The sequence below is a fragment of the Mobula birostris genome, chromosome 7 (assembly GCF_030028105.1).
Source record: "Mobula birostris isolate sMobBir1 chromosome 7, sMobBir1.hap1, whole genome shotgun sequence".
NCBI classification, from domain to species: Eukaryota; Metazoa; Chordata; class Chondrichthyes; order Myliobatiformes; family Myliobatidae; genus Mobula; species Mobula birostris.
In genome coordinates, this window is record NC_092376.1 from 129,235,802 (window position 1) to 129,249,777 (window position 13,976).

The 13,976-nt window shown below is 41.0% G+C and overlaps 1 protein-coding gene across 3 annotated transcripts in view; it reads left to right on the plus strand.

Moving 5' to 3' along the window:
* ergic1 (endoplasmic reticulum-golgi intermediate compartment 1) overlaps positions 1-13,976 on the plus strand; it is a 99,850-nt gene that overhangs the window by 21,876 nt on the left and 63,998 nt on the right. The window contains exon 1 of one of the 3 annotated variants that reach the window (XM_072263737.1): positions 7,701-7,722. The exons of the other annotated variants lie outside the window; for them this stretch is intronic. The gene's annotated coding sequence lies outside the window, so the exon portion shown is untranslated. Of the gene's footprint in view, positions 1-7,700; positions 7,723-13,976 lie in introns of those variants that run through there. 3 annotated transcript variants of the gene reach the window in all.

Sequence of the window (13,976 nt, forward strand, 5' to 3'; positions counted from 1 at the left end):
AATGCAATGTCGGATTTATTTCTAGAGGTTTAGAATATAAGAGCAGGGATGTGATGTTGAGGCTCTATAAGGCACTAGTGAGACTGATAAAGCTTAAGGGAATGGGGGATTCTCAGATCCCTGTAAACAATGGATTCAGTACTGACTATGTCTGTGACTGCAGTGTGTTTGAATAATGTCTCACAGCTGCTTTCTTTGGAGTAAGGTAAGGGTTAAAGTTTGCCCAGATCCACATAGATGCCTCTGGGCTTTTCACACCTTTTGATTTTGACAAAAAGCAGTACCTGATGGAAATTAGACAGAACATTCCTTTTTATTTAAAGCATAAATTTGACGGATGTTCTTATCTTTGTAATTAAGTTGTGGCTCCAGCAAACCAGGTAGGACATTCCTTTCTTTAATTAAGGTGGCTGGAGTGTCTAACAAATTGATTGTACTTTTGTATCAATAGTCTATTGACTTGGCCGGAATGGTTATCAAACTGATTGTTCTTTGTATCAATATTCCATTGACTTGGCCAGAATGGTTATCAATTTGATCTTTTGTACTGGTGGCCTTATTACTTCTGACAATTCTGACATCAGGCAGTGAACTTGTAGAACCACCGGGGAGATGAGAAAGGGTCCCTCCCTGATGTCGGGTCCAAGTTCACTCGCTGGCTGAGCTCGAAGAAATAAACGGGTGAAAAGATAAGTAACGATCTTTTTGTGCCGTCATTATTTGATCCAGCAAAGTTATGTTTACAAGACCACACTTGGAGTATTGTGTGCAGTTTTGGGTTCCTTATTTTAGAAAAGATATACTGACATTGGAGAGGGTTCAGAGAAGATTCACGAGGATGATTCCAGGAATGAAAGAGTTACTGTATGAGGAACGTCTGGCTGCTCTTGGGCTGTATTCCCTGAGTTCAGGAGAGTGAGGGGGGATCTCATAGAAACATTCCAAATGTTAAAAGATCTGTACAGATTAGATATGGCAAAGTTATTTCCCATGGTAGGGGATTCTAGGACAAAAGGGCACGACTTCAGGATTGAAGGATGTCCTTTTAGAACTGAGATGCGAAGAAATTACTTTAGTTAGAGGGTGATAAATCTGTGGAATTTGTTGCCACGAGCAGCTGTGGAGGCCAAGTCACTGGGTGTTTTTAAGGCAGAGATAGGTAGGTTCTTGATAGGCCAAGGCATCAAAGGCTATGGGGTGAAAACAGGGGAGTGGGGATGACTGGAAGAATTGGGTCAACCCATGATTGAATGGCCGAGCAGACTCGTTGGGCTGAATGGTCTACTTCTGCTCCTATATGTTATGGTCGTATTAACGACACTCTCCATCTGGGACATGCCCTTTTCTTGTTACTGTCAATAGAGAGGAGGTACATGAGCCTGAAGACCCACACTCAAATTTTAATAACAGCTTCTTGCCCTCTGTCATCAGATTTCTGAATGCTCCATAAATATCTCCTCTAGATACCATTGTGTGTGAAAATCCCAGGAGATCAGCAGTTTCTGAGATACTCAAACCACCCTATCTGACACGAACAGTCATTCCACAGTCAAAGTCACTTAGATCACATTTCTTCCCCATTCTCATTTGATCTGAACAACAACTGAACCTCTTGACCACGTTATGTATTGAGTTGCTGCCATATGATTGGCTGATTAGATATTTGCATTAACGAGCAGATATACAGGTATGCCTAATAAAGTGGCCACTGAAAATGTGTGAATAATAATTAACCTGATTCTGATTTTGAGTGGTATCTGTGTATCTTATTAACTGTGGGTAATCCATGCCCCTATCCTTGAAAAATAAGGATTTAATAAAACCAAGTACCTTGTTCCAAGAGGGTACTCACTTTGAGTGGATGTGTGCGAGATTGTGTGTGAGAAAGAGATTTCTGTTTTTATCATTTGATTTAATGTTTTGCAATTGTTCTCGTTTGTTTTGGGAAAGAGAAGTGCAAAAGGAAGATATTTATCAAGCTCATTGCTGCTAAGGACAATTGGGTAATGGAGATGCTGGTTTTCCTGTGTCATATCGGATGACCTAATCTCTTGTGTAGTATTGTTTTTCTTCACACTGATGATGCAGCCAAAAGTGCATAATTTTTACAAGAGAATGTTTTGATGTTATTGAAGATTCTTCCCAAACTACATTCTACTGGAAACAAGATAGAATCTTAAAAGCATTATAAACATGTGGTCACAAGAAAATCTGCAGATGCTGGAATTTCAAGCAAGACACATCAAAGTTGCTGGTGAACGCAGCAGGCCAGGCAGCATCTATAGGAAGAAGTACAGTCGACGTTTTGGGTCAAGACCCTTCATCAGGACTAACTGAAAGAAGAGATAGTAAGAGATTTGAAAGTGGGAGGGGGAGGGGGAGATCTGAAATGATAGGAGAAGACAGGAGGGGGAGGGATGAAGCTAAGAGCTGGAAAGTTGATTGGCAAAAGGGGTACAGAGCTGGAGAAGGGAGGGGATCATGGGACGGGAGACCTAGGGAGAAAGAAAGGGGGAGGGGAGCCCAGAGGAAGATGGAGAGCAGGCAAGGAGTGATTGTGAGAGGGGCAGAGAGAAGAGAAAAGGCAGGGGGGGGAATATAAATAAATAAGGGATGGGGTAAGAAGGGGAGGAGGGGCAATAATGGAAGTTAGAGAAGTCAGTGTTCATGCTATCAGGTTGGAGGCTACCCAGATAGAATATAAGCTATTGTTCCTCCAACCTGAGAGTGGCTTCATCTTGACAGTAGAGGATGCCATGGGTTGACATATCAGAATGGGAATGGGACGTGGAATTAAAATGTGTGGCCACAGGGAGATCCTGCTTTCTCTGGTGGACAGAACGTAAGTGTTCAGCGAAGCGGTCTTCCAGTCTGCGTCGAGTCTCCCCAATATATAGAAGGCCACACCAGGAGCACTGGATGCAGTATATCACATCAGCCGACTCACGGGAAAGTGTTGCCTCACCTGGAAGGACTGTCTGGGGCCCTGAATAGTGATGAGGGAGGAAGTGTAAGGGCAGGTGTAGCACTTGTTCCGCTTACAAAGATAAGTGCCAGGAGGGAGATCGGTGGGAAGAGATGGAGGGGGGACGAATGGACAAGGGAGTTGCGTAGGGTGCGATCCCTGCGAAAAGCAGAGAGGGGGGGAGGGAAAGATGTGCTTGGTGGTGCTGCCTGGCCTGCTGCATTCCACCAGCATTTTGTGTGTTGAATAAACATGAAGTGATTGTTTTGACGTGGGAAATTATATAGCTTATTTATATTGCAATTAGTTGGCAAGAATTGGCAAGTTCAATTATTCAGGTCTTGCTATTGTGACAATTTCTCCATTGTGTTCTACAGACAAAATGCATTCATTTCATATATGCCATGGTCTGAAGAATAAATACTGCAATATCACAAGAGCAGTAAAAGGCCTCTTAGCTCCCCGACTGTCTCAATTTTAATTTCACTTCATGGCTCCCTGCTATTGTCACAAATCCTTTAGGAGCTTAAGCAATCAGTCATGGGTTTAAAATGGACAACCAACCATTCTTCATTAGTAGAATTATGTAAGTGCACATCTGAAAAGACAGACTTTAATATGTTAGTAACCACTCAAACAACCCATTTTATTTTCAATTTCTTGATATTTGGCTTTAGTGGCAAGGTCAGCCACTAAACCTGCAGAAACGTTGGCAGTAAACTGCCGCCATCTAGTCTTGCAGTCCTTCTGGTTACGGTTTTCCCACAAGGCAGTTGGGAAGGGAGTTCCAAGATTTAGACCCCATGATCTAGAGTGATCAGCAATCTTTCTCCAAGTCACGATAGTTTGCAACTGGGGCATCTGCAGGTGGAGGTGTTTGAAACCCTGGTGGAAATGTTGTAAGTGGTATCAGGGTACCTCGGGTGAATAACTGCAGTACATTTTGTCGATGGCGCCACACCCCCGTGGAAGTTTAGGATCGTGGTTGGGTTAGTGATCAAGTGGGCTGTTTGCTCCTAATGGAGTCAAGCAGCTTGATTGTTTTTGGAAATGAGTTCTTCCAGGCAAATGGAAAGCATTCCATCACAACCATGTACATGCTGAAAAGCCTTGATATCAGGGGATTACTCGTCCATCTTGCAACAGATGGCATCTGACTTTTTATTATAGTAACAGGATTTACTGGCATTTCTGGTTGTTGATCATTGCCTGGTTGTGGTGTGATCATATTTTTGTCAGGCAAACCCTGAATGGTATCCTGGTCATGTCGCCTGTATGCAAGGCATACATCTGGAGTTTTGAAAAGAGTTGAACATTGGGCAATCATCAACAAATATGGAAGGTTGTTGATGAAATAGCTGAAGATGGTTGTGCCTAGGAAACAGTCCTGAGGACCTTGTGCAGTGTAGTCCTCATACCGAGATGGTAGACTGCTAGCAATCACACTCATTTTCCTGTCTGCAAGGTTGGACTTTGTGTTCCCCTCGAGGTACATTGAACGGTTTTACCAGGCTTACCTGATATGTGGTCACATCTACGTAGATGTCAAGAGCAGCCTCCCACTTCAGCATTGAAGATCAACTAGTTGATTTACGTGCTTTCAGTGAATTCAGTTGGCTCTTTAATTGGTCATAACCAGCTGTGGTAGATCTGTTGGGCTTCAATCTGACTGACTGGTTGAGAGATCACATAACTGCATGCATATAGTCCTGACCGGTAGCTTCCCCAGATTGGCATCTCTTTGCTTTAGGTGTATCAGATGAAGATCTCATCCCATTGAACTGGGGTTATTCTGTGGTGTTTTTTTGCGTGGTAGAACAGAGATTCTGGGCCCTGAGGTTACAGATTGTGGTAGTGTATGTGTCTGCTGCTGATTGTACATGCCACTTCTTACATTTTGAGGTACCAGATTAGTTCTGAATCAGTTCTATTTAGTACAGTTATTGTATCTCTTAGAACAGGTACTGGAATGTATAGTAACTTTATGTCTCAGGCAGCATCTGTGGAAGGAAATGGGCAGTTGACGTTTTGAGCCCAGATAAAGGGCTTCATCTTGAAACATTGACAGCCCATTTCCCTTCACAAGTTCTGCCTGTCTGGCTGAGTTTATCCAGCAGTTTGTCTTTATGAATGACAGGGTTTAAAAAAAAGATAAAACTCCTGAGATGCAACGAAGGGTGGCAATTGTAACCAAATTTGCAACAGAAAGAAGTGGGCAACGTTTGAAATGTTACTGGATAGCTGTTACCAGGTGGAGTTCCACAGCTTTCATTTCTCAGCTGTTTACATTTTGAAATATTTTAATTTATAGTAAGGGGAATGATGGGAAAAGTGCATCAGTGATAGAATATTTGGCAACATGGTTGAAAACTAGGACGAAAGTTTTTAATTGCAAGAAGGTGGATTGGTTAGTTGGACAGAAAAGTGATATTTAGTATTCAGTGTGGAAAGATGTGAAGTAATACATTGAGGGGCAGTGAAACAAGGGACAAGAATACACATTAACCAGGCGCATACAGTAAATTGTTGTGAGACACGATGACTTGGAATGCCTGTGCATAGGCCTTAAGTATAGCTAGCAAGGCAGGTCATAAAAAAGTAATTTAAAAAGACATATCAGATGTTTTCCTTTATTAGTCGAGTGTTAAATATAAACGGGGAGGTTATGCTGGAATTGTATGCAGCACTTGCTAGGTCACGGCATGGGTATGTGTACACCACATTGGAGGGGGTGTAGAGGAGATTTATGAGCATGTTGGCAGTACTGTAAGGTATTATCAAAAGGAAATACTGGATAAGCTAGGCTTACTATTTTAAGGGAAATATATAAAATTGAAGGGCCTTGACGCAATAAATGAAAGTGACCTATTTTCCTTTGGAGAAGGGTCAAAAACCAAGAAATGCAGATTTAATGTTATTGCTAACTGGATTTGGATTGGGGATGAGAAGAGGGGAGAAAAGGAATCACTCAGCTATTGCTAGCTAACTTGCGATCTGAATGAATGGTAATGATAGAAATACTCCTTACATGAACCCTTAAGGCTGATTTATACTTGTGTGTACTAGCTTATGCCGTAGCCTATGCAAGTGGGCTACGCCGTTGTGAGCATTTATACTTGTGCGTTGGTGTGTCTGCGTTGCTCTGCAATTCACCGCCAAAACGCTAGTTGGCAGTGGGGTTTCTTTGCCACTGTGCTGAGTTTCTTCATGTTGAAACTCAACACGAAGAAACTCAAACTTCAAACAATGGCGACTGAAACTGAAGGAGGGTGAATTTTCTGTGCTTGTCCGGCCACGGAGAGACATGGACGAGGAAATGCATTTCAAATATTTTCGGATGTCGGCAGGTAGATTTGACGATTTGGTTCATCGTCTCCAACCATTTATTTCGTATCAGTGTACGCACAGTATACTCTGAGACTGGCAATCACCATTCGAGTTTTAGCTTCAGGTGGAAGTCAACAGGTTGTAGCAGCTAGCTACAAACTGGCGTCAAGCACAGCATTCTCCATAATTTCAGAGGTTTGTAAAGCTTTATGGAGAGCATTGCAGCCAGAGTTCCTTCCCTGCCTTTCAGTCATCCAATGGCAAACTATTGCAGTGTAGGAGGAAATGCGATGCTACCAAGTGGACCAATCACAGTTGTTGCCATCTGCGACGCCACGACGCGTAGTTACATTTTGGGAGAGGTGCTCATTAGGCTACGGTGTAGGGTTAGCACAGAGTACAGCGAAGGGTACGCTGCTACACCGTACCAATGGCGTACATTTGACGCACAAGTATAAATCATCCTTTACAGAGTTGTAACCTGAAGTACTAGTTCTGGAAGGTGGAATTTCGTAGTGTGGTGGTTCTCAGTATGAGGTGTCTTCAGGTGAGTAGACTTTCCTGTCATTAACTTCCAGAAAAAATCAATGCGTGGAGAATTTTAGAGTTTGGACCCATGAATGGTGCAGCTTTACTGGCCTCCTTTATGGCATGAGCAGTTATAAATGTAATACTTGAGCTCCAAGTTGGAGTTGGGTAGATATTTGACTATTATTAGAAATGGGATGAAATATAGCACTGGATGGACTTTGAAACAAGGATATGAAACAAAGTTTAGATTTTACAATATACTTATCAAGCCTGAGGGTTACAAAAGTATTAATGAGGGTTTCATCAGCAGGTGAGGTAAGAGGCAAGAAGAAGTAGGAAATATTTGGAAATAACCAGTAAAATGGATTGTAGTCAGACATTCTTGCATATAATATTGGCACAATCTGAGCTGAATGTTTCCAAACTAGTCCAAGGTTTGGGGATGTTTAAGTGAAGGTTCAGCCATGTAATTGTTTTGTGATCTTTCTGCTGGTTTAAAGTTCGATTCTCCTCAACTCTGATTGCGGCTGCAATGCACCCCAAGCCTTCAGGATAAATTTGCTGGTTCTGGAATATTCTTTAAATGGCATTTACTTTTGTCATTGGTGGATACAATTTGGCAATTGTTTTGCATGTTTCACAATTGCCAATGTTATATCAATTGAGAGGATGGGTATAGGTTTTTTCTGCTTCTATATTAGGTCTGGGGGAAGGTGCAAAATGATCCTCTTTCGTTGCTGAATTTGTTTACAATTATGCAAATGATTTTCCGTTGAAACATGAAATATGACCTAACCAGTGTAGCTTCAAGGGCAATAAAAGCAGAAAATGTTGGACATTTACTTTGAGCAGCAAGTCAGGCCATATCTGTTGGAAGACAAGCTGAGTTAATGTTTCAGGTAGAAGGCCAGCAGAATTCTTTTACCAAAGGTTGAATGTAGTTGAATATTTGCTTGTGGTTTGGTAGAATACATGTTGTACTTCATTGCCAAAAGATAAAGGAGTTGTGAAAGTTTCTTGTAAAAACATTGTTCATGTTAATGTGCATGTAATGTAGGAAATATTCAGTTATGTTACTTTAAAGTGTGGCAAGGAAGAAGGAGGATAGCAAGAGGGATGGCATAACACTTGAAATGGCTCCAGAAGAAGTTGGGGGGGGAAATGAGAGGCAGAATAATGAATTTGGAGTCCTTTGGATGTTCCGTTGCTCAAGCTAACACTGGTGATACCCAGTGACGTTTTGTGGGCAGCTCACAAAACTCTTAGATACAGTTCTGAACTACTATCACTGCAATCCGGAGCCTGTAATTTTCCTTTATCGTCTTTTACAACTTGATTGTCCATCTTTGTGTGCAGTTTTTCATTGATTCTATTGGGTTTTTTAGTATTTACTGTGAATGCCCTCAAGAAAATGTATATCGGGGTATATAATGCCATATATGTACATTGATAATACATTTACTTTGAACTTTGAATAGGTAATTAAAAACTGTGTACTTATAAGAAATGTGGTTTCACCTTTGTTTACAATAAATACACCAGTTGATTAGAAGCTCCTGAGTTAGCAGCTGTGTTAACATAAGTGTAGAGCAGCAGGATATTCTGTCATTTTATTCTACCTCCCTCATAACTTAATTGGGGCTGGAGGGGGCTTAAGTTGCAAGTCACATCTGGTACTCAAAAGTTGCCACGATACAATTACACAGCAAGAAAGTTAACTTGCCTAACTGCGATAATATCTCATTATTGCTACATGGCTTTGGATTTTGTCAGAGGCGTCATGATATGTGTGTGTGTGTGTATACATGCGCATTCTGTGTTAGAACAGGCTTCTGATTCATCATGGTCCTCAGCTAGCAACATCTGAATTTGAGTATCCTCAGTTGATCCCTTGTTTACTCTTTGAAGAGAGTTGGAGACATTTTAAAGACTGCCTTCTCAGTTGTGTTTACTCCTTTATGTGATGAACGGTCGTCTGACCTGGTGAAAACCTGGCTCGGGGAGGATCAGATGAATTGAGAATGGCTGAATGAAAGCCAAATGGAAGATACTGCAAATGACATCAAGGGAGGGCATGCCATTCACATGATGAGAGGGCACTTGCATTGCAAATGTCAGGCTTGAGGGCAAACGGTTTTTCTGGCTAACTTGAGTTAAATATGTGAGAAAAGTGCTATCTTGTTGGATAATGTATTTTAGCTACTTGTTAAAGCATTATTATTTCACTAAATCGTCAGAGGAATTACAAGATGGCAGTAAATCTGTAAAATATTAACCTTGCAATAGGCATCGGACAAGCTGCGCTTCCCCCTTGCTTTCTGTAAATTGTGAAAATGATGTCTATAAAATTATGTCTATAAAATAAAATGTCTATAAAAAATTATAGGAAAGATGTCAATAAAATTGAGAGAGTACAGAGGAGGTTTACTAAAATGTTGCCTGGGTTTCACCTCCTAAGTTACAGAAAAAGGTTGAACAAGTTAGGTCTTTATTCTTTGGAGCGTAGAAGGTTGAGGAGGGGGACTTGATGGAGGTGTTTAAAATTATGAGGGGGATTGATAGAGTTGAAGTGGATAGGCTTTTTCCATTAAGAGTGGGGAAGATTCAAACAAGAGGACATGGGTTGAGAGTTAAAGGACAAAAGTTTAGGGGTAACATGAGGGGGAACTTCTTTACTCAGAGAGTGGTAGCTGTGTGGCATGAGCTTCCATCAGAAGTGGTTGAGACAGGTTCGATGTTGTTGTTTAAAGTTAAATTGAACAACTATATGGACAGAAAAGAAATGGAGGGTTATGGGCTGAGTGCAGGTCAGTGGGACTGGGTGAGTGTAAGAGTTCAGCACGGACTAGAAGGGCCGAGATGGCCTGTTTCCGTGCTGTAATTATTATATGGTTATATATCTTTCTGCCATTGAAATTCTGCTTCTTTTCCCACCTTCTTCCAATGTAGTTTGAAATAATTAAAAATTAGTGTCTTTCTCAGTCCTACTATTCGGATAAGCTTCAAAAACGCTTATCATATGCATATTTACACCAATGTGAAGGAAAGTGGCCAAACAATGATGTATAATTAGTTGAATGGACCAGTGGACTAGGGTTAACTGCACACAAAATAAAGATATGGCAATGGGGCCCCCACCTTCCATCCATCTGTTGCCATAGAGTAAAAGGTCGCGGACTGGCTATGCCACATGATCTGAATTCCAAGGTGAACATGTGTTAATCCGATAACTGAAATAATGTTCCATTATGGTATCACATGTTGCCACAGGAAGATGCATTCCACTTTCAGGACTGGTGGATGAGAAATACATTTCCTGGGCACTGGGGTAGAGCCCTAGCATTTTGTTTTGAGGTGTAAGAGCAGTGAAGTGGTACAAGAAATTCAAGATTCCTTGAGTGTGCAGATAAGAGGTGCTGTTGAACCCAAACTTCTTTGCATTCCGATTGTCGAATTGACATTTGCAGGAATGATTTTTGTTTTTTTTTGACTGGAACACTGGTCTTTTTTTTCTGTGTTTTATTTTCAGAAGGTGAAATGATCTGCTTTGGAAGTAAGACTTTGGATGTTGAGATCATGTCTCATGTTGTTTACATCTCAGGGAAAATTTCAGTTGGTAATGCCATGCAAATATTTATGCATCTTTCTGGGGCAGGGCTGCGGCCTACGCACGCTCCTTGAGGCCAAATGTAGGGGGCTGATCTTACTGGCCTCTGAGACCTGATGTCAGCTTGTGAAATGTGAAAGGCCTGCCTCAAAATGCCTTGGCAACGTTTGACACAATGCAATGGTGATGAAACATGTCATAGATTTTTAGTACCTTTTACATGGCTCCATCATTGAGCAGCACTTAAAAATTCTTAACTTATGAAATTAATTGTAAATTTATGTGTTTCGATGTACTTTCTGCTTAACGAACAAAAATCATTAAAAAGGATCTAGTGCTAAAAATAATCACTTTTCTATTACCTAAACTGAGATTTCTCCTTTGAATCATTTGGAATCTCTGAGGCAAAGCCAGCTTTGATTGGAGAAGTAATGTTTCTGACGAACTTCTGGGAGCTCCCAGCAAGACTGCAGTTCATTAATAGACAGCAAGTAGAGTCTCTCTCTATGCAATCAATTCTAGTCTGCTTGCTACAGTTCTGCTTTTGCCCAGTGCTTGTATTTTTATGAGAATCTGTTGGTGACTGCCAGCCACAGCTGCGAGGATTCAAGTGTTGGTGTAGGCAAGGAAGTTGTCAATGGGTTTGGCCTGAAACAAAAGTGTGTGGTCGCATTGGAGTCAGTCCAAAGGAGGTTCATCAGGTCAATCCGTGGGATGGGATGCGATTGCAGACAGTCTGGGTCTGATTTCCTGGAGCTTAGAAGAATGAAGGGTAATCTTATTTAAACATATAACACACTAAGGGGCCTTGACAGTGTATGTTGAATTGTTTCCACTAGTGGGAAAGTTGCGAATAAGGGGACTGGCTACAAATAAATTATTTAAAGCGGTGGCATGTAGAAATTCCAACTCTTAAGAGTTTGTAAATTTATGAAATTCTCTGTCTCTGAGGGTGCTGGAGATGTATTTAATGCAGGGGTCCCCAATCTTTTTTGCACCGTGGGCTGATTTAATATTGACAATATTCTTGCGGACCGGCCAACGGACGGGGAGGGGGTGGGGAGGGGGGGGAGGGGTGTTCAAGTTCAACAGTGCATGACAGGGAATGAGGAAAGGTGCAGCTGACTCACATCGTTTCATGATGCCAAATCATATCATTTCCTTGCGGCCCGGTAGCACATGCTTTGTGGCCCGGTGGTTGGGGACCATTGATTTAATGTGGCAATAGATTAACATTTGAAAAATTGAGGATGGTGCACAAGATTAAAGCCAGCATTGATCAGCAGAGATCACATTGAACTGTGGGTTAGGTTTGAGGGACGTGGTGGTCTACTCCTCCTATTTTCTTATGTGAAATATGATCCATTTTCCTGTGCTTCTGGTTATTGTATACTGTATTACATGTATGTAGCTGTTATTTCTTCCCCTCAGGGTTAACTTCACTGAACATCTTAACCCGTTTAGAAATGGCATACATACATTGTAACTTTGTAATGTATTAAAAAGCATCAGGTCCTGTGGAATTTTTGCATGATAAAGAATTGTATCAACAACTTCCACAACACATGTTTGATACACAGCTTTAAATATGCAGGAAAGAAACTTTAATAAAAGCCCAGACAGATGGTTCAAAGTGCAGATGAATGAAAAATTAACTCTCATGGACAAATACAATAAATTAACTACAGTGAAAGAAGAAATTATGTAACAAAGAGTGTTTAGTTTGAGAAATGAAGCTTAGTTTGTTAAAATAACAGAAATGAATTAAGCTACAAACTAAGAGAATTTAAAACTATGTTGAGTTCAGCCCTTTGGTACTTGCTTTTGGCTAAAGGATTATAAAAAAAAAAGGAGGAAGAAATGGAATTGAGAAGTGTCTGCACTTTTTGCAATAGTTAGTGATGTAAGCCATGATTCTGGCAAATGGATTTACATCAGAATCAATCTTCGTGAAGAGAAATCACAAAAAAGGCAGCTTCAGAGTCCTGGCATTTTAAGAGATCTCTCTTTCCTGAACGTTGCATCTCATCTCAAACTTTGCAGGAGTGGAGATAATCTTTGGGAGTAATGAGAAACTATTTAACTTCTGGCAACTTCACTCCACACAAATAACACTCCAGCATCTGCAGTCGAGCTGCCTTATGTAGGTGACCTGTGTACTTACATGTGCTCGGAGGCCAAACTCCAATGCACGGTAGACTAGTTCAGTGAAGGGTTTGTGAGAGTGATCCTTGCACTCAATACCTGTATGGCAAACAATCTGCTAACCTGTCCTCATTTTCTAAATGTTTATTATCATTAAATGTTTATGTTGAGAGTCAGGAAAATGTAGACCACTTCTTGTTTCTTGGGCATCACCTCTCAGCAAAGGTAGATATCGATGATGAAATTCAGCATATATTCGGTGTGTGAGGGCAGCTTTTATACAATAGCAAGGAAAGATGTTTTGGTGCAGAACTTGTTATTTAGTGGACAATGATTCGTGCCTTCCAATAACCTTCTGCAACTAGAAATGACTACAGCAAATTTCACAATGGACTGGAAACTACTAACACTGTCATGGCAAAATCCCCTACATTTGCAGGGTGAATAAATCAATTAACATCAGTGCCCTTTTCCAAATCAACATTCATCCCCAGCATTGAGTCTCTCATTAGACTTTACATCATTTGCAGTTTAAAAAAAATTCCATTCAGTCCATTGAGCAGGTCATTTTGTTTGTGGGCCTGACAGATACTATTTTTATTCTTAGCCCTGTCATGGAGAAAGGTTATTGGACAGAGAGATGAAACCGTTCAAGGATGTGGTCAAAGCTTCTTTTTTTTAAAAAAAAAGCAACATCTTGCCCATCACCCCTCTCAATTTTTGGGAATTCCTGGCCTATAGCTACTGGATTTAGCAAAGAAACATCTGGGCCAATAGTGAAGATGTCCAGTACATAGAAGACCAGCATATTGGCAGAAGGAGTGTACCACAAACTGTCCCACCTGCCTTCCCATTAGGCTCCTTCTTCCTTATCTGAGGAAAGCAGTCTCATCAATTATCTTGGGACTCACAAAACCAGAGTGGAAGTGAGTCACCCTCAATCCCCGAGTAAGAGTTAATAATGAGAGGTGTTAAATATTCCTGTTGACATTTTTCCTCGTTCCCTTGTCATTATACAAGGCTGAAGTAACGTTCAAACTGGACACTGTGATGGGTGGAATTCATGTGGTTTTGGTGTTTAATTTTTGAGTACAGCAGTTTGTTTTTGGCAGCTGAAAGTTGCCTTTGTGGTATCACAGCCACAAAAGCTCTTTGAGAGTGTTTTCCTTGTGTTTGTGCATCACCATGCAACAGATGAAAACTCCAGCAGCTGGTGAAAGAGCAGAAGAAGCCATGGCTTTCCCTAAGCCAGCTGTCTGTTAACTGATTATAATTAATCTTGCTGGCTAAAAGTCAGCGAATTACACTCAAATTATTGTGGAGCTGCATGTAATTAATAGCAGAGTTTCACATGAGCTTATTATTTTTAATGGGTAAAGGCCAGGGTTGCATCACATTTAG